The 19,930-nt window shown below is 42.9% G+C and overlaps 1 protein-coding gene across 1 annotated transcript in view; it reads left to right on the top strand.

Moving 5' to 3' along the window:
* LOC147646855 (uncharacterized) overlaps positions 1-19,930 on the top strand; it is a 153,500-nt gene that overhangs the window by 84,894 nt on the left and 48,676 nt on the right. The gene's annotated exons all lie outside the window — the stretch shown is intronic.

Below are 19,930 nucleotides of genomic sequence, written 5' to 3' on the forward strand. Positions count from 1 at the left end.
GTTTGATGGGATGTTTGTGGAATTTTGTGTGATTTTTCTGGAATTTGGTGGGATGTTTCTGGAATTTTGTGGGATTTTGACTAGACTTGAAGAATTTTGAAAGATTTTTCTTAGATTGCTTGCAAATTGGTGGAGGTTTAGTGGGAAGTTTCTGCAATTTGGTAGGGTTTTGTGAAAATGTAAAGAATTTTGTATGAGATTTCTGGAAGGTTGCGCGATTTTTTTGGAATGTTGTAGAATGTTTTGGAATTTGGTAAGATTTTAAAGAGACTTGAAGAATTTTGAGGGATTTTTCGATGATGTGTGGAAATTTTTAAGGTTTTTGACTTTGAGGAGACATGAAGCATTTTGAAGTATTTTTCTTAAATTGTGTGGAAATTTTTGGAGATTTTGTGGGATGTTTCTGGAATTTGAAAGACTTTGAGGAGACATGAAGAATTTTGAGGTTTTTTTTTTTGATTGTGTGGAAATTTGTCAAGATTTTGTGGGATATTTCTGGAATTTGGTAGGGTTTTGAAAAGATTTTTCTGGAATTTTGTGGGATGTTTGTGGAATTTTTGGAAATAGGAAGAGTTTTTGTGGGATGTTTCTGGAATTTGGAAGGGTTTTGAGAATATTTAGGGAATTGTGTGGGAAGTTTGTGGAATTTCGAAAGACTTTGAGGGGACATGAAGAATTTTGAGGTATTTTTCTTATATTGTGTGGAAATTTGTGGAGATTTTGTGGGATGTTTCTGGAATTTGGTGGAGTTTTGCGAAAATGTAAAGAATTTTGTGGGAGGTTTCTGGAATGTTGTGCGATTTTTTTGAAATGTTCTGGAATGTTCTGGAATTTAGTGAGATTTTGAGAAGACTTGAAGAATTTTGAGGGAATTTTCTAGGATGTGTGGAAATTTGTAAAGATTTTGTGGGAAGTTTCTGGAATTTGGTGGGGTTTTGAGAAGATTTTTCGAGAATTGTGTGAGATGTTTCTGGAATTTGGTAGGGCTTTGAGAAGGTTTAAGGAGTTTGTTGGGATGTTTGTGGAATTGTGTGGGATGTTTGTGGAATTTCAAAAGACTTTGAGGAGACATGAAGAATTTTGAGGTATTTTTCTTAGATTGTGTGGAAATTGGAAAAGTTTTTGTGGGATGTTTCTGGGATTTGGTAGGGTTTTGAGAAGATTTAGGGAGTTTGTTGGGATGTATGTGGAATTTTGTGTGATTTTTCTGGAATTTGGTGGGATGTTTCTGGAATTTTGTGGTATTTTGACTAGACTTGAAGAATTTTGAAAGATTTTTCTTAGATTGTGTGCAAATTGGTGGAGGTTTAGTGGGAAGTTTCTGCAATTTGGTAGCGTTTTGTGAAATTGTAAAGAATTTTGTAGGAGGTTTCTGGAAGGTTGTGCGATTTTTTTGGAATGTTGTGGAATGTTCTGGAATCTGGTAAGATTTTAAAGAGACTTGAAGAATTTTGAGGGATTTTTCTAGGATGAGTGGAAATTGGAAAAGTTTTTGTGGGATTTTTCTGGAATGTGGTAGGGTTTTGAGAAGATTTAGGGAGTTTGATGGGATGTATGTGGAATTTTGTGTGATTTTTCTGGAATTGTGGGGATGTTTCTGGAATTTGTAGGATTTTGACTAGACTTGAAGAATTTTGAAAGATTTTTCTTAGATTGCTTGCAAATTGGTGGAGGTTTAGTGGGAAGTTTCTGCAATTTGGTAGGGTTTTGTGAAAATGTAAAGAATTTTGTAGGAGATTTCTGGAAGGTTGCGCGATTTTTTTGGAATGTTGTAGAATGTTTTGGAATTTGGTAAGATTTTAAAGAGACTTGAAGAATTTTGAGGGATTTTTCGATGATGTGTGGAAATTTTTAAGGTTTTTGACTTTGAGGAGACATGAAGCATTTTGAAGTATTTTTCTTAAATTGTGTGGAAATTTTTGGAGATTTTGTGGGATGTTTCTGGAATTTGAAAGACTTTGAGGAGACATGAAGAATTTTGAGGTTTTTTTTTGATTGTGTGGAAATTTGTCAAGATTTTGTGGGATATTTCTGGAATTTGGTAGGGTTTTGAAAAGATTTTTCTGGAATTTTGTGGGATGTTTGTGGCATTTTTGGAAATAGGAAGAGTTTTTGTGGGATGTTTCTGGAATTTGGAAGGGTTTTGAGAATATTTAGGGAATTGTGTGGGAAGTTTGTGGAATTTCGAAAGACTTTGAGGGGACATGAAGAATTTTGAGGTATTTTTCTTATATTGTGTGGAAATTTGTGGAGATTTTGTGGGATGTTTCTGGAATTTGGTGGAGTTTTGCGAAAATGTAAAGAATTTTGTGGGAGGTTTCTGGAATGTTGTGCGATTTTTTTGAAATGTTCTGGAATGTTCTGGAATTTAGTGAGATTTTGAGAAGACTTGAAGAATTTTGAGGGAATTTTCTAGGATGTGTGGAAATTTGTAAAGATTTTGTGGGAAGTTTCTGGAATTTGGTGGGGTTTTGAGAAGATTTTTCGAGAATTGTGTGAGATGTTTCTGGAATTTGGTAGGGCTTTGAGAAGGTTTAAGGAGTTTGTTGGGATGTTTGTGGAATTTTTTGGGATGTTTGTGGAATTTTGTGGGATTTTGACTAGACTTGAAGAATTTTGAAAGATTTTTTTAGATCGCTTGCAAATTGGAGGAGATTTTGTGGGATGTTTCTGGAATTTGGTAGACTGAAGAGACGTGAAGCATTTTGAGGTATTTTTCTTAGCTTGTGTGCAAAATGGAGGAGGTTTTGTGCAAAGTTTCTGGAATTTGGTAGGGTTTTGAGAAGATTTAGGCAGTTTGTTGGGATGTATGTGGAATTTTGTGTGATTTTTCTGGAATTTGGTGGGATGTTTCTGGAATTTTGTGGGATTTTGACTAGACTTGAAGAATTTTGAAAGATTTTTCTTAGATTGTGTGCAAATTGGTGGAGGTTTAGTGGGAAGTTTCTGCAATTTGGTAGCGTTTTGTGAAAATGTAAAGAATTTTGTATGAGATTTCTGGAAGGTTGCGCGATTTTTTTGGAATGTTGTAGAATGTTTTGGAATTTGGTAAGATTTTAAAGAGACTTGAAGAATTTTGAGGGATTTTTCGATGATGTGTGGAAATTTTTAAGGTTTTTGACTTTGAGGAGACATGAAGCATTTTGAAGTATTTTTCTTAAATTGTGTGGAAATTTTTGGAGATTTTGTGGGATGTTTCTGGAATTTGAAAGACTTTGAGGAGACATGAAGAATTTTGAGGGTTTTTTTTTGATTGTGTGGAAATTTGTCAAGATTTTGTGGTATGTTTCTGGAATTTGGTAGGGTTTTGAAAAGATTTTTCTGGAATTTTGTGGGATGTTTGTGGAATTTTTGGAAATAGGAAGAGTTTTTGTGGGATGTTTCTGGAATTTGTAAGGGTTTTGAGAATATTTAGGGAATTGTGTGGGAAGTTTGTGGAATTTCGAAAGACTTTGAGGAGACATGAAGAATTTTGAGGTATTTTTCTTAGATTGTGTGGAAATTTGTGGAGATTTTGTGGGATGTTTCTGGAATTTGGTGGAGTTTTGTGAAAATGTAAAGAATTTTGTGGGAGGTTTCTGGAATGTTGTGCGATTTCTTTGAAATGTTGTGGAATGTTCTGGAATTTAGTGAAATTTTGAGGAGACTTGAAGAATTTTGAGGGAATTTTCTAGGATGTGTGGAAATTTGGAACGTTTTTGTGGGAAGTTTCTGGAATTTGGTAGGGTTTTGAGAAGATTTTTCTAGAATTTTGTGAGATGTTTCTGGAATTTGGTAGGGTTTTGATAAGACTTAGGGAGTTTGTTGGGATGTTTGTGGAATTTTTTGGGATGTATGTGGAATTTTGTGGGATTTTGACTAGACTTGAAGAATTTTGAAAGATTTTTTTAGATCGCTTGCAAATTGGAGGAGATTTTGTTGGATGTTTCTGGAATTTGGTAGACTGAAGAGACGTGAAGCATTTTGAGGTATTTTTCTTAGCTTGTGTGTAAAATGGAGGAGTTTTTGTGCGAAGTTTCTGGAATTTGGTAGGGTTTTGTGAAAATGTAAAGAATTTTGTCTGAGGTTTCTGGAAGGTTGTGCGATTTTTTTGGAATGTTGTGGAATGTTCTGGAATTTGGTAAGATTTTAAAGAGACTTGAAGAATTTTGCGGGATTTTTCGATGATGTGTGGAAATTTTTAAGGTTTTTGACTTTGAGGAGACATGAAGCATTTTGAAGTATTTTTCTTAAAATGAGTGGAAATTTTTGGAGATTTTGTGGGATGTTTCTGGAATTTGAAAGACTTTGAGGAGACATGAAGAATTTTGAGGGTTTTTTTTAGATTGTGTGGAAATTTGTCAAGATTTTGTGGGATATTTCTGGAATTTGGTAGGGTTTTGAGAAGATTTTTCTGGAATTTTGTGGGATGTTAGTGGAATTTTGTGGAAATTGGAAGAGATTTTGTGGGATGTTTCTGGAATTTGTAAGTGTTTTGAGAAGATTTAGGCAATTGTGTGGGATGTTTGTGGAATTTTAAAACACTTTGAGGAGACATGAAGAGCTTTGATGTATTTTTCTTACATTGTGTGGAGATTTGTGGAGATTTTGTGGGATGTTTCTGGAATTTGGTAGACTTTGAAGAGACATTAAGGATTTTGAGGTATTTTTCGTAGATTGTGTGGAAATTTGTGGAGATTTTGTGGGATGTTTCTGGAATTTGATGGAGTTTTGCAAAAATGTAAAGAATTTTGTGTGAGGTTTCTGCTGGAATTTGTGCGATTTTTTTGGAATGGTGTGGAATGTTCTGGAATTAGGTGAGATTTTGAGGAGACTTGAAGAATTTTGAGGGATTTTTCTAGGATGTGTGGAAATTTGTAAAGCTTTTGTGGGAAGTTTCTGGAATTTGGTAGGGTTTTGAGAAGATTTTTCTAGAATTTTGTGAGATGTTTCTGGAATTTAGTAGGGTTTTGAGAAGATTTAGGGAGTTTGTTGGGATGTTTGTGGAATTTTGTGGGATTTTTCCGGAATTTGGTGGCATGTTTCTGGAATTTGAAAGACTGAGGCGACATGCAGCATTTTGAAGTATTTTTCTTAGATTGTGTGGTAATTTGTGGTGATTTTTGTGGGATGTTTCTGGAATTTGGTAGGGTTTTGAGAAGACTTAGGGAGTATTTTGGGATGTTTGTGGAATTTTGTGGGATGTTTTTGGAATTGGGCGGCATTTTTGTGGAATTTTGTAGGATGTTTCTGGAATTTTGAGGGACTTTGAGGAGACATGAAGAATTTTGAGGTATTTTTTCTTAGATTGTGTGGAAATTTTTGGAGATTTTGTGGGATGATTTTGGAATGTGGTAGTGTTTTGAGAAGGTTTAGGGAGTTTGTTGGGATGTTTGTGGAATTTTGTGGAATTTTGACGAGACTTGAATCATTTTGAACGATTTTTCATAGGTTGTGTGCAAATCTGTGGAGATTTTGTGGAATGTTTCTGGAATTTGAAAGACTTTGAAGAGATGTCGTGGTTTTAAACCAATAACTGAGAAAATTATTTATTTCTTGCTTTGAGATACGTATTAGAACAAGAGCAAAACAGGCCTAAAACTTAAAAGGAAAAAGGAAAGTTTATTGACAAACTACAATAATAAGAACACCAGAATAAACTTCCAGAAAACCTTTTCATCCGCTATCTACCCACTATTTCCTTGTTCACATGACATCAGAGACAAAAACGTTGGAACTTTGATGGTTAAAACAGTCCCAATTCTTGCTACAGTCTTTTCACCAGTCTTTGTAGAGAAACAGAAGTTTCTTCCTGTTAATTTATGGAGTTTCTTAGAAGAAAACTATTTTTATTATAGTTTTCCATTGCCCTAATGTTAGCTGCCCAGAGCTGCTATTATTAGAGCCCACTCCTCCCATTTTCACATCACTCTGAGGTTTGTATGGGCCATGAGTCTAGGGATAGCATTTTTAAGGATAAGTTATTCAAAGGCAATAAGTCTTCATCTGTTCTGTGAGCTTCACTAGAAAACAGTTTTTTCATTGCCTCTCAAGGCTTCAAATCTCCCAGCACTTCACTATACCATAATTACTCTACTTTTTACTCAAATTTACACTTTGAACACTTTATTCCTCTCTAGATTCTGTATCATGAATTAAAGGAGTTCTTTTCAGAACTGTCCATCTCCAGAGTTTTAACAGAAAGATATTTCAGCTTAATTAAAGCATCTTCTTAATTCTCTACCTTTCCTGAAGCTTCTTTTCTTTCCTGTCAGTGGTAGTTTATAAAGTCTCTTTTCATGTTGATCCCTCTCTCTCTCTCTCTGGATAAAAAGATTAATCCGCAAGTCTCATCTGGGTAATGAAAGAGTTAAAATCTTGCCCAGGCTTTTTGTAGGTGGTTCGGTGATCTCTGCTGAACAGGAGCTGGAGCCGTCTGCGATGGAAGGTTCTTCATGGCTGCTCTGGAGAGTGTAGTCGCCGCTCCAGCCCGCTGCAAGTCCAGGGCCTCTCTCTTTCTTCACTCGGCATTTTCCAGTGAATTTAGTTACAGCAAAACCTGCAGCCGAGCCAGAGATCGGTTCGGCCTGGCCTGGGCCCGAGGAAAACCTTCCGCAGGCCCCCCGCCATCTGCCAGCCGGGACACGCGGCTGGCCCCGGCCCCGGCCCCGCCCGGCCGCATGGCCTGGGCAGGGAACGGGAGGCCTGGAGCTCTGCCACCCTTCACAGCCAGGAAACAAAGAGAACCAAGAGAGCCCTGGTTTTACACTTTAAGGTAGGGTTCACAAGTTGATCCCACTTTTCAATGGCGTAAACTGCTGTCAATTCTCAGCAATGACCGATAATTGGTCAGGAGAAAAGACTCCAGGCAGTTCCCAGCAACTCCAACTCCCTTAAAGGTAAAGTTAACTCCATGACAATATGATTATATTGTTTTAATTAAAGGTTTCAAGCTAGGACAGCAGTGCTGCCCACAATTTTTCATCAGTTAGTTCTTTTTGAGGCTAAATTTGATTAATGAGAGGGGTTTCCCTCTCCACTGTTTCTTTGGTGAGTAAGCATTCTTTGAATTTTTAACCCATTCCTCTCTTCGGGCCACTGGCAAGAGATGGGTCTCTTTCCTTTCTTCATCTAATTGTTTCTGCAAAATTTCAACTAGGTTTTGAAAGGAGATGTCATGGTTTTAAACCAGTAACTAAAAAATTACTTATTTCTTGCTGTGAGATATGGATTAGAACAAGGGCAAAACAGGCTTAAAACTTAAAAAGGGATAAAGAAAGTTTATTAACAAAACTACAAGAACACCAGAATAAACTTCCAGAAAACTCTTCTATCTCTCACTACTTGACCATTTCTTTGTATACATGACACCATAGAGACAAAAAAAATTTTGAACTTTGGTGGTTAAAAACAGTCCCAATTCTTGCTACAGTCTTTTCATCAGTCTTTGTAGAGAAACAGAAGTCTCTTTCTGATAACCTATGGAGTTTCTCACAAGAAAACTATTTCTGTTACACTTCTCTGTTGCTCTGATGCCAGCTGCCCGGAAATCTGTCATCAGTTCTTCTCCTCTCATTTCACATCACTCTGAGGTGTGCATGGGCCATGAGTCTAGGGATGTCATTTTAAGGATGAGTCATTCAAAGGCAAAAGTCTTCTTCATCTGTCTCTGTGAGCTTTCCTAGAAAACAGTTTTCTCATTGCCCCCAAGGCTTCAAAATCTTCGCTTTACTCAGTTCCAGCAACTCACTGTATCACAATTACTCTCTCTTTTGCTCAAAAATCCACACTTTGAACACTCCAAGCTTCCCAATACTCTGTCATGAATTAAAGGAGTCTTTTTAAGCTACTATTGTCCATCTCCATAGCTTTAACAGAAAGGTATTTCAGCTTGTAAAGCATCTCCTTATTCTCTCTTCCCCATTTAAAACTTAACTCTTTTCCTCACTGTTTTTAGTGGTTTTATGATGTCTTCTTCATGTTGATTGTCTCTCTCTTTCTCTGTCTTTCTGGGAAAAAGGAGTAATCTGTACGTTTTATTCAGGTAGTAAAAGAATTAAAAGCTTTAGAAAAGCTGCAAGAGTTCATGGTGTCAGGTTTCAGTCCAGCAGCAGAAACTGAAAACTAAACCAGGTTGGCCGGCTCTGCTTTCTTTTCCTCTGCGCCCCCCCCGCCCCCGTCCCCCCCCCCTTTGTCCTCTGCGGCCTTGTCCGGCTTGGGAGGGGAGGGGGCAGGGGAGAAGGAGGAGGCCACGACAGAGCCTTGTTACCTTTTCAGAAGCCAGAAACAAAAGAGTGGACCAGAGTGCTCTGACTTTACATATTAGGGCGGTGTTCACAGTTTGAATTCACTTTTTAATGGTCAAAACTGCTGTCAATTGTTCTTAAAAATGACTGATAACTGGTCAGGAGGAAAGTCTCCCATCAGCCACCAGCACCTTCAACCTCCTTAGCTCCTAAAATCACTATAAAGGTAAAGCCACCCCATGACATCAATTAAAGACAGGAATGGGAGCGTGGTGGGGAAAAAGGGTTTCTGGAAGTTCTATTCTGCATTCTTAACCTTGTAGTTTGGTTAATAAACTTACTCATTCCTTTAAGTTTGAAGCTTCTTTTGCCCTTCTCATCATCCACATCTCACAGCAAGAAATGAGTAAGTTTTACAGTGATTTTCTAACTAATGCTTTAAAACCACAACAGGCGTAACAGAGAGTGGAACACTGGGGCTGTGCCTGCTGTGCTGTCACAGAGAGGGGGAAATTGGGACAGTCACAGCAGTGGTGTCACAAAGAGGAGGACATGGTAGCTATCACTGCTGTGGTGTCACAGAGAGGAGAACACTGGGGCTGTCCCTGCTGTGGTGTCACAGATAGAACACTGGGGCTGTCCCTGCTGTGGTGTCACAGAGAGGGGAACACTGGGGCTGTCACTTGTGCTAGTGTGTGTTAGATTGACATTTATGAAAAAAAGAGAAGCAGCTAAGGAAGTTAAGGTTGCTGGAAACTGATTGGAGTTTTTTGTCCTGGCCAATACCTGGCCATTTCTGGAATTGACAGTAGTTTTGCCCATTGAAAAGTGACATGAAGCTGTGAACACCACCCTTTCAATTTTAAGCCTGGGAATTTCTCTTTCTCTTTGCTTTCTGGCTTTTGAAGAGGTAACAGGGCTCTGGTTCAGCCTCCGCCGCTCCACGTCAGACAAGGCCGCGGCGGGGAGCGGGGCTGGCTGGAGTTCTGCGGTTCCTGGTGCTGGATGGCGACTGTGAAGTGACAGGAGCCCCTTCCCAGAGGGGCTGAAGCCCTCGCAGGGCTCGCTGCGCCTTGTGCAGCGGGGCTGCCGGGTCAGGCCACTTCCTGGCTCGGCTGCAGTTTCTGACGCTGCTGGCTTTCAGCAGAGACTGCCGAGGAAGGGGAGGGAAAGCTCTTGAGCTGCGGCGTGCTGAGACAGTGGCCACACTCCTCCAGAGCAGCTACCAAAAACCTTCCCTGGCAAACGGCTCCAGCCGCTGCCTCGGCAGAGATCAAGGCCTGGGCAAGAGTTTAACCCTTTCACTAGGCAGATGAGACTTGCAGATTAATCCTTTTTCCAGAGAGAGGGGAAGAGAGAGGGATCACCATGGAAAGAGACAGCATCAAGGATCAAAGGCAGCAAGGGAAGGAATTAACCCTCAGATGGAAAGACAATAAGGAGATGCCTGAATAAGCTGAAGTTTTCTTTTGTTCAAGCTATGGAGAGGGACAATAATGTCCTGAAAAAACTCCTTTCATTCCTGGAAGAGTATTTTGGGGGGAATGGAGTATTTCAAAGTGTAGATCTGAGCAAAAGTAATTCATTGATAAAGCTGAGTCAAGGGTGAAGTGGTTGTAATCCTAGGAGATGCTGGAAGAGAAAAGGAGAAGTGAGAGTTGTTGAAGATTTGTGGCTCTTAAGAGACAAAGCAAAAATTTCTGTTTCCAGAGATGGTCACAGAGACAAATGAAGAGAACTTTTGCCTTGGAAGATCTCATCCTTCAAAGGACACCCCTTGAATCATGGCCCAAGAACACAGCTCAGAGTGGTGTGAAATGGGAGGAAAGGACTGATGGCAGAGTTTTCTGGGCCACTGGCATCAGAGCAATAGGAAGCCATGAGAAAATGGTTTTCTTATGAAAAACTCCATAGATTGAAATAAAAGAACTTCTTTTTCTCGACAAAGACTGCTGAAAAGACTATAGAAAAGTTTGGACTGTTTTAACCACCAGGGCTTGGTTTTTTTCCTCTATGTTGTCAATTAAAGACAGGAATGGCAGCGTGGTGGGGAAAAAGGGTTTCTGGAAGTTCTATTCTGCATTCTTAACCTTGTAGTTTGGTTAATAAACTTACTCATTCCTTTAGGTTTTAAGCTTCTTTTGCCCTTCTCATCATCCACATCTCACAGCAAGAAATGAGTAAGTTTTACAGTGATTTTCTAACTAATGCTTTAAAACCACGACAGGCGTAACAGAGAGTGGAACACTGGGGCTGTGCTTGCTGTGGTGTCACAGAAAGGAGAACACTGGGGCTGTCCCTGCTGTGCTGTCACAGAGAGGAGAACACTGGGGCTGTCCCTGCTGTGCTGTCACAGAGAGGTGGAAACTGGGACATTCACAGCGCTTGTGTCAAAGTGTCATGGGGTGGTTTTACCTTTATGGTAGTTTTGAGAGCTAAGGAAGTTGAAGGTGCTGGTGGCTGATGGCAGTCTTTCCTCCAGACCAATTATCAGTCATTTCTAACAATTGACAGCAGTTTTGACCATTAAAACGTAGAGTCACGCTGTGAACACCTCCTTAAGATGTAAAGTCAGAGCACTCTTGTCCTCTTTTGTTTCTGGCTTCTGAAAAGGTAACAAGGCTCTGTCTTGGCCTCCTCCTCTCCCCCCCCACCCTCCAGGCCGGACAAGGCCACAGAGGACGAAGGGGGGGGGCGGAGGAAAAGAAAGCAGAGCCGGCCAACCTGGTTTAGTTTTCAGTTTCTGCTGCTGGACTGAAACCTGACACCATGAACTCTTGCAGCTTTTCTAAAGCTTTTAATTCTTTTACTACCTGAATAAAACGTACAGATTACTCCTTTTTCCCAGAAAGACAGAAAAAGAGAGAGACAATCAACATGAAGAAGACATCATAAAACCAGTAAAAACAGTGAGGAAAAGAGTTAAGTTTTAAATGGGGAAGAGAGAATAAGGAGATGCTTTACAAGCTGAAATACCTTTCTGTTAAAGCTATGGAGATGGACAATAGTAGCTTAAAAAGACTCCTTTAATTCATGACTGAGTACTGGATCCCACACTGAGCCTGTACACAGTCAAGTCGCCGGATCTCGTGGCCAGGTTAAATCTTGTGAAACTTGGAATCAAGATTGTTGGCTGAATTTAACAGCTGTACAATTGTCCTCCAAATTTGTGTGTGGTAAAAACAATACCAGATATTGGGGAGAGCTTAATGTTCATGTTGTAATACCTACCACACAGCCACCAATTAGATTGACTCCAAAAATTTCTGAAACCGGACCCTATGTAATCAGGAAAACTGGCCAACAACAAATGCTATTTAATCCAGCATGGTCTATCAAACTGTGATGGATTGGCATTTAAGAAAACAAAGAGAAACACCTAAGGAAGTTCAAACCGCTGGAGCCTGATGGGAGTTTGTCTCCTAGCCAACAGCTGGTCATTTCTAAGAATTGACAGCAGTTCTTAACCATTGAAAAGTGAGACACCACCTTAAGACCTAAGCCTGGGAATTTCTTGGTCTCTTTGTTTCCTGTCTGTGAAAGGTAACTGAGCTTTAGCTGGCTTCCCGTCCCCGGCCCAGCCCATGCGGCCCGGGCAGGGGCTGGGCTGGGCCTGCCGCAGCTCCCGGCCGGGAGATGGGGCCTGCGGGGCTTGCCCCGGGCTCTGGCCGAGCCAGGCCGGTCCCTGGCTTGGCTGCAGTTTTTGCTGTGACTGAATTCACCAGAGACTGCCAAGTAAGGAAAGAAAAGAAGCTCTTGACCTGCGGCGGGCTGAGACAGTGACCACACTCTCCAGAGCAGCCATGAACAATCTTCCATCGCAGACAACTCCAGCTGCTGCTCCGGCAGAGATCACAGAACCATCTACAAAGCCTGGGCAAGATTTTAAGTCTTTCATCACCCAGATGAGACTTTCAGATTAATCCTTTTTTTCCAGAAAAAGAAAAATATAGTAATCAACATGTAAAGAGACTTTATAAACTATCAGAGACAGTAAAGAAAAGAGTTAAGCTTCAGAAGAGGTAGAGAATAAGGAGATGCTTTAATTAAGCTGAAATACTTTTCTGTTAAAGTTATGGAGATGGACAATAGTGTCCTGAAAAAACTCCTTCAATTCATGACAGAGTATATAGGGAGGAATGGAGTGTTCAAAGTATAGATTTTGAGCAAAAGGTGGAGGAATTGTGATACAGTGAAGTGCTGGAACAGAGTGGGGAGAAGTAATAGTTGAAGATTTGAAGCCTTGAGAGGCAAAGAGAAAATTTCTTTTTTCAAGGGAAGCTCACAAAGACAAATGAAGAGAACTTTTGCCTTTGAATAACTCATCCTTAAAAATGACATCCCTAGACTCATGGCCCATAACACACCTCAGAGTGATGTGAAATGGGAGGAGAAAATATGATGACAGATTTCTGGACATCAGAAAAATAGAAAGCTATAACAAAAATAGTTTTCTTGTGAGAAACTCCATAGATTAGCAGAAGAAGACTTCTGTTTCTCTACAAAGGCTGATGAAAAGACTCTATCAGGAATTGGGACTGTTTTAAACACCTGAGTTCCAAACTTTTTTGTCTCTATGTTGTCATTTGAACGAGGGAATGGTTAAGTAGTGGGGGATAAAAAGGTTTTTCTGGAGGTTTATTCTGGTGTTCTTATTCTTGTAGTTTTGTTAATGAACTTACTTTATTCCTTTTAAGTTTTAAGCCTGTTTTGCTCTTGTTCTAATCCACATCTCATAGCAAGAAATAAGTAAATTTTCTAGTAATTTTTTAGTTACTGCTTTAAAACCACGACACTTTTGTAGTCTAAAAGGATTGCTCCTTTGAAAAAGAAGCCAAATTTTAAATTATAATTTACTTTTTCTCTCTTATTTTTTAAACCTCCTCAGGGCTTCATATAATTCTATTTTATAGCAAAAAGAACATTTGCCAAAAAGCTTTAAAACAAATAGCCAAGCACTGATACATGGTAAAATGCTGATCTTTTTATCTTTTTTTTTACCATTTCTTATCAGTGTTTTTTCTTCTTCTTTTCACTGCAATAGCATCACAAGTACGGAGAAAGAAAAAAGGCCACAGTCCATCATCATTTTCATCATTTTACAGAAATTTCTAAAAACTTTTGGGAATGAGGATGGGCAAAATCAGAACTACAAGAACAGGAGGCAACTGCAAGTCCCATCAGAAAGAAACCGGGATTTTCCTGGAAAAAAACAAAATGCAGTAACATTGATAAACACAAAAAAATTCCCAAATAAAATGAAAAATTTGGGCTCTACCAGGCCTTGGTAACCTGTTGTGTTGGAATTTCTCCTATTCCACCTCCAAGTTATTCTTTTCTCTCGCACTGTATTAGGAACGGCGAGGAGTACGACACTGACTCCCTTGGCTGCATTGTCCAAGAAAGCAAAGTTTATTATTCTTAATCTACTTTTATACACATGTTTGAGAAGGTCTGAGAGGTAAAACTCCCATTGCTCATTAAAGGTACACATCACCTTCATTGCTTAAGTGGAACACCAGCCCTTGACTAACACCTGCAAATTGGTGTCCTTTACCAAGAACTGTTGGGATTCCTTCTTATGCTTTCCCAGGCCAGAGAGAGAAGCCTGTGTGACTCAGTTTCACACAGGCTCTGTGCTCCCTGCCTGCTTTCAGCATCCATATGCATCCAGTGCATTTGGTTGGAATGTTATCCTTTTTTTCCCTTCTTAAAAATGCTTTTTTTCCCAGTTTCTTTGTGCTTGTTTCTACTGCGATTTCCCCATTCCCTGCACTATCCGGTATTTTTCTGGATCTGGATTCTCTCCTGCCTCACTCCCCGCTGTCTCAGACACCTGAAATCCCGCCCCCAAAAAAATCCCCAAAACTCTCAGAAGACTGGATCAGCACAACTTGTATCAGCACCATCACCAGAGTGTTCCTCGACAAACAGGCAGATTATTTGGGATGAGAACCCATCATCCAGCAGATCCATGAGTTCCTCCAATGTGGGGCTGGAAAAAGCTGCTAAAATCAGGATTTTGCCATTCTGGGAGTGTTTTGGAGCCCAGGTTTATTCCCATGGGGAATAAAATCCTTCCTGGTTTGAACCAATCCATTTGGAAGGCTGCACATGGCTCACCTGGGCTGGGAAAAAGCAGAAAAATCCTGGATCACACACCTGAGGGAGGGGTCTGTTAATCCTGGCTCATCCCACAAACTTCCATTCCTCAATCAGGGAAGGATGGATTAGGGAAATCCCCCGTCCAGGAGCACATATGGCACCTCCCAAAAAAACATTTCCTTCTTTTTCCAATTCCAGGAACCAAATTCCTGGATTATTTCCCATCAGGAAATGGGGTTAATTAAAGATCAGTTTTTTTCCCAGCATTCCGGTCTTAAGCACTCCAGCGATTCTGCTGATCTCTATCCCAGGTGTGATTCAGAGGGTTGGGATCTCCTGGAAAAGGGTATTGATGGTTTCTTCCTTGGAAACCCCAGGGCTCTGGTCCTGGCACATCCTGGCATTCTCACCCCCCTCAGATAAACCTGCTCCAGTTAGGAGCCCCAGGGAAGCACCAGAGCAGCCGGCTGTCAGGAACAAGGCAAATCAAGCCTGGGGGCTGCTCATGGAGCTGGATCAAGACGCACCTGGGAGCCCTCAGCAATCCAGCCAGCACCACATGGGCAGGAGGACACAGACGGCGCTGCCAGGCTGGGACAGGGCTTGTGGCTTTAGCACAACCACCAAAGGCCAAGGGGCTTCTGGCCATTTTCCCTGCACCACTGCACACCTGGGCAGCTTGCTGAGCACAAAGACCCTTTTCCCCCTCTTCCCCTATGCCCTGCAGACCCTGGGCAGCAAAAGAACAGTCTTGCAGTCTGTTTATTAGAACACATCTTTTATTTATACACTACAGAAAAATGATAAAAGAACAGTCTTGAAATAAATGGAGAATGCCTGCTGGATCAGGTGGCCACAGCAGACAGAGCCTTGCAGATCAGGTCCCTGTGGAGCTCCAGCAGCACAGCCAGGCACAGCCCCACGGACGAGGCCGTGTTCTTTTCCCAGCTGTGCATCTCTTTAAATACCTTCATGCAGTCTTTGGTTATTTTACTAATGGTGTGGGTGGGATTCTTATTTTTCTTTTTGAGAATTTCTTGGAAGGTTTCCTGATACAAAATGAAGGTGCCATCACTGATCTTTGATGGGATAATATCTTCCTAGTGTTTTTTCAACTGCTTTATTTTGGTTTCTTTACGCTTTGATGGCTTTTGAATTTTTTCCTGTGGCTGCTCTTCTGTTTTTCTGTTAGTTTGTAATCCAATTGAGGCTTGTTGTTTTAACATCAGATAGCATCTCTTGTCACTGATTTGTTTTGCAGTTTTGGATGGGATGTGTTCAGCAATCAGTTTATTAATGTTTTTATTACCCTCATATTGTTTTATTAGTTGGATTAGCAGATTTTCCTCCTCTTCACTCCAGCATTTCTTGTGGGCTCCTCTTGCTGATGTTTCTTTTGGTCTCATGGCTTCTAGCCTCTCCTGGTTTCTGACTGCTGGATGTGCAATTCTTTTATGTTGTCCCAGTCCAATTTTAGTTTGAAAACTCATCTGGCATACATTGCAGGGCCATTTTCCTGGGGATGTTTTTTTTATTTTACCTTTGCATTTTGGATAGTGGCAGGCAATGCTGTGAAAATTTGTATTTTCCAAATCACATCTGGTGCATTTAAATTTGCATTCTCTAATTCCATGTGCTCTGAGTAAATGTTCAATTAATCCAGGCATTTTATTCGTTTTAATACCGCAGCACGGGCAGGGTGGATTCTCATCTGGAACTGATATGACAGGGCAGTCTTCTGATTCCCCATTGTTTGGTGGTTGAATAGTGGTTTCCTCTGGCTCTGATAAAACTGCTGCTTCTTCCTGGGTGGGTGGGGGTGTGGCAGTCTTTTCCTGGCTCTTATCAATCCCGTTATCATCTAGAGATAAGCAAGTCATTGTATCATCACAGTACACATCAGGGTATTCCTCCAGCCCCTCCCGCCCCACACAATGGGCATTACATTCTTCGGCACAATGCATCGAGTTGTAGAACTCCAGTTTTAAACTTTTCCAAACCTCCCTTCCCAATTCTGAGGGTTTAAAATTTGGGTTTTGTGGCGATTTTATATGCCAGTCTTTAAAATTAGTTTGAGTCGCCGTGGACACACGGAGTAGCTTTAAAGCCTTTACCGTGGTGCCGTTTCAAAGTAAAACTAAGTCCAATTGAGGGAATATTGACTAACAGCACCCCCTCAAGCGCTGTCAGCTTTGCCCAACTTGACCGCGGGCTCGGTTTCAGGCAGGGAGCTTTTAAGGAGCTTCTGCCGATAACTTTTCGACGCAAAATCGTGAAACTGCACTTTGGGTGGCGAGTCCAAAGGCAGGGAGGCAGTGAAAAACACAACCTCACTCACACTGGGGCAGAAATCAGCTAGTTACCCTTGCGGGTATCCAGCGGGACCACGAGGAGGTCTGATTTCAGCGGCTAAGCCCAGTTAGGAATGCAAACTTACCTCTGTTAAGAGTCATAGTGACTCGACTCGAGTCGCCGGCAGAGGCGGCGAGCGGGCGGCCGCTTGCACAGGCCGGCAACGGGGCGTCCCCACCCCGCGGGGAGCAGACACGGCACCAGCCAGCAAGCGGCACCTCGGGGCGGACAGCGGGGAAAAGGAAGCAGGCGGAAGCGGGCGGTGGGACGCGGCTGGAACCCGCCGGCCCCCGGCGTGACTCGACTCGAATCCCCGGCAGAGGCGGCGAGCGGGCGGCCGCTTGCACAGGCCGGCTCTTCGGCGCTCCGCGCAGGTCTTTGGCCCCGGGCCCGCCTCCGGGGGCTCGCCGGGCGGCCCCGCCCTCTGACGTCACCCTGCCTTGGCACCGCCTTCCGGGCTTTCCCCGCCCCCCTGCGGCTTGGGTTCGGGCCGCCGCCGTCGGCCCCTCCCCGCCCACGGCCCAGGCGGCTCCTCAAGCGGCCGGCCGCTCGGCACCGCGACAACGCCTGCGGGGGCTGAGGAGCGGGCCGACGGGGCCGCCGGCGGCTTGAGGCTCGGTCTCCTCCCTTTCCGAGGAAGCTTTCTCGCCGGCGCTCTCTCGGAGGCTTTCGCTCCGACGGCGGCTTCCTTCCCGCTCGCCCCCGGCCGGCCCCACCGAAACCTGCAGGCGGACGGCAGCCCCGCTGACCGAGCCAGCCGGGCAGAAACCGAGGCGGGAGCAGGGCCGCCATCTGCTCGGGCCCAGACGCGGGAGGGAGCGCCGCCGGCTTCTGAGGGCTCCCTCCTTCCCTCTCGGGGAGACGCGAAGGCGGCGAGGCGCTCAGGCCGATAGGGGAGAGCCGCTCGACGCGTCACACGGCGGCCCGCCGGCCGACAGCAGGTCTGCCCAGCCGCCGGCCGACAGCAGCCACCAAAGGCCGCTCGCGTGCCACTGGGCTCCACCCCAAAGGCCGCCAACTGCCGAGGGCCGCTGTCCTGGTTTAGGGCAAATTTGGGAGAAAACCTCCAATGGGCCTCCCCCCGGGAAGCAAACCCAGGTGGCCCTTTTCTCCCACCCCTCAACCGGTTCGGAAGAGATTTCTCTGAGAGAAGTGGAAAAATCCTGTTTATTTCACAGGCACAGCTCTACCCAGCACAAGAATGAATGATATCAAATTACAAAACCTCTCGCCATTCAGAAGAGATGACGAACTTCAGAGGGTCTCTTTCCTGGGGGTGTTCGCTCTGTTATCAGTCCCTCTGGCGCTGGAAAATGCCGCTGCCCAGGCTGGGCTCCCGGTAGTCCACGGGTGCAAGCTCCCGGTGCTCCCCCGAGTCCCCAGTTCAGAGCAGGTGTTCGATTCGTTTCAGAAAAAGGGAAAGAAAACAGTCCAGGAAGACCTCTCTGCTCCGGCTAGTTGGAAAGCCAAGGCGATCTGTGTCTTGTGTCTGTCTGTGCTGTAGTCAAAACTCCCGATGCGGGGGGAGCAAGTACAGTCTGATAACAGGCTCAGTGCTTCTTTTCCACTCACTTTTACTCTTAGATGGAATTTTTAGAATACAAAATCTGTGTCTGGGTTAGGTGGACGAATGGGGATACAATTTAACATCATAATCAACCCAGGACACGGGGGGTCCCTCAATTTTTTTTTTCTGGAGGTTCACCCCCTCCCCCAATATTTCCTCCATCCCCCTCCCCCCAAATTGAGGTGAGAAAATATTTTTTTTAATTTTTTTTCTGGCTTTTTTTTTTTTTATTCCCCCCCCCCTTTTTTTTTTCCCTTTTTTCATCTTTTTACTTATTTACACTTAATTTGGGGGGCCAAGGGGCAGGAATTTTGGGGTGGGGTCATCTGGGGGGACAGGAAACAGGGAGACCCCCCTCCCCAAAAAAACGGGAAAAATCCTGAGATTTCTGGTGTTTCTCCCCCCACCCAAGGTATGAAAAAATTTATGTTCTCAGATTTTTGGTGATTTTTGGGGAGAGAGTTGCAATTTTGGTGGAGGTTTTGGGAAGGCTTGCTGGTTTTTGGGGAGTTCTCCCAGGATTTGGGGTGGAATTGGAGAAATTTGGGGGTTCAGGGGGAAATTTGGGGTTTTGGGGTGAAACTCTGAAGGTCCTGGGGGGAATTTTGGGGTTTTAGGGCAAGAATTTAAGGATTTTTTTCTAACATTTGGGTGTTTGGGGAGGAAGTTTGGGGCTTTGGGGAGAACTTTGGGGTTTTTAGGGAGAGGATTTGGGATTTGGGGAAAAAAATTGGGGATTTGGGGGGGGGAGGAAATTTGGTGGTTTTGGGGGGAAATTCAGGGGTCCTGGTGGAGTTCTGATTTTGGGAAGGGGATTTGGGGAGGATTTTTTGTCTTTTGGGGGAATTTCCATTGATGGGGAGAGGTCCTAATCCCAGTGAGGAGGGGCATTTTGGGGAGGCCTGAATTTGGGGAGGGGTCTCAGGGAGGATTCCCAATTTTGGAGTGAGATTTGGGGGATTTTCCAGCGATGGGGAGGTGTCTTGGGGGTGGGATTTGGGGAGGGGTCTCATCAGGGCACCATCCTGAGCTGGAAGCGGAGGAGATGTTGGGAGTGAAATTTGGGGAGCGTTATAAATGGAAATGATTTGTGCTAACTAAATTGGGACTATTTGGAAAGTTATTATTAGAAGCAATCAAGGGAATTGGTGATACAAGGCAGATGTACCCCTTTGCAGATGTTACGTGTTGAAATTAAGGTACAGGATGTAGTTTTGAGGTAAGTGGTGTCCCAAGAAGAAATCAACCTTGAGATGGATAAAGTTGGAACAACTTTAGGCATAGGCCTGAAGATTATGAAGTGTAAGACTAATTAGTGGAACACAATGCTTATTTACATAACAGTTAGTACCCATGCAAAACCTGTAAGGTTATCCAGAGGACAATGAGGATGAGTGTAAGCCTTCATCCAAAATACCATCGAAAGGAGACTGAAGACCCCCTAGCAACAAGTGAGGCTTGCGCCATGAAGAATAGTGATGTAAAATTAAAGAATCAAAAACAGGAGGAGACTTAGGGGAAACATGAATGAATATGTATAAGCATACAGTATATAAGTTTAGTTTGAATTGCTTTGTTTTGGTACGTGAGGCAGGGTGAGAAGCCCTGCCCATACCCCAGACAGTTTTGCTCATGCTTTAATCATACTCAATTACTAGCAAATTATATTCACATATATATA

The sequence above is a fragment of the Cyanistes caeruleus genome, unplaced genomic scaffold (assembly GCF_971803275.1).
Source record: "Cyanistes caeruleus unplaced genomic scaffold, bCyaCae1.hap1.1 HAP1_SCAFFOLD_78, whole genome shotgun sequence".
Lineage (NCBI taxonomy): Eukaryota > Metazoa > Chordata > Aves > Passeriformes > Paridae > Cyanistes > Cyanistes caeruleus.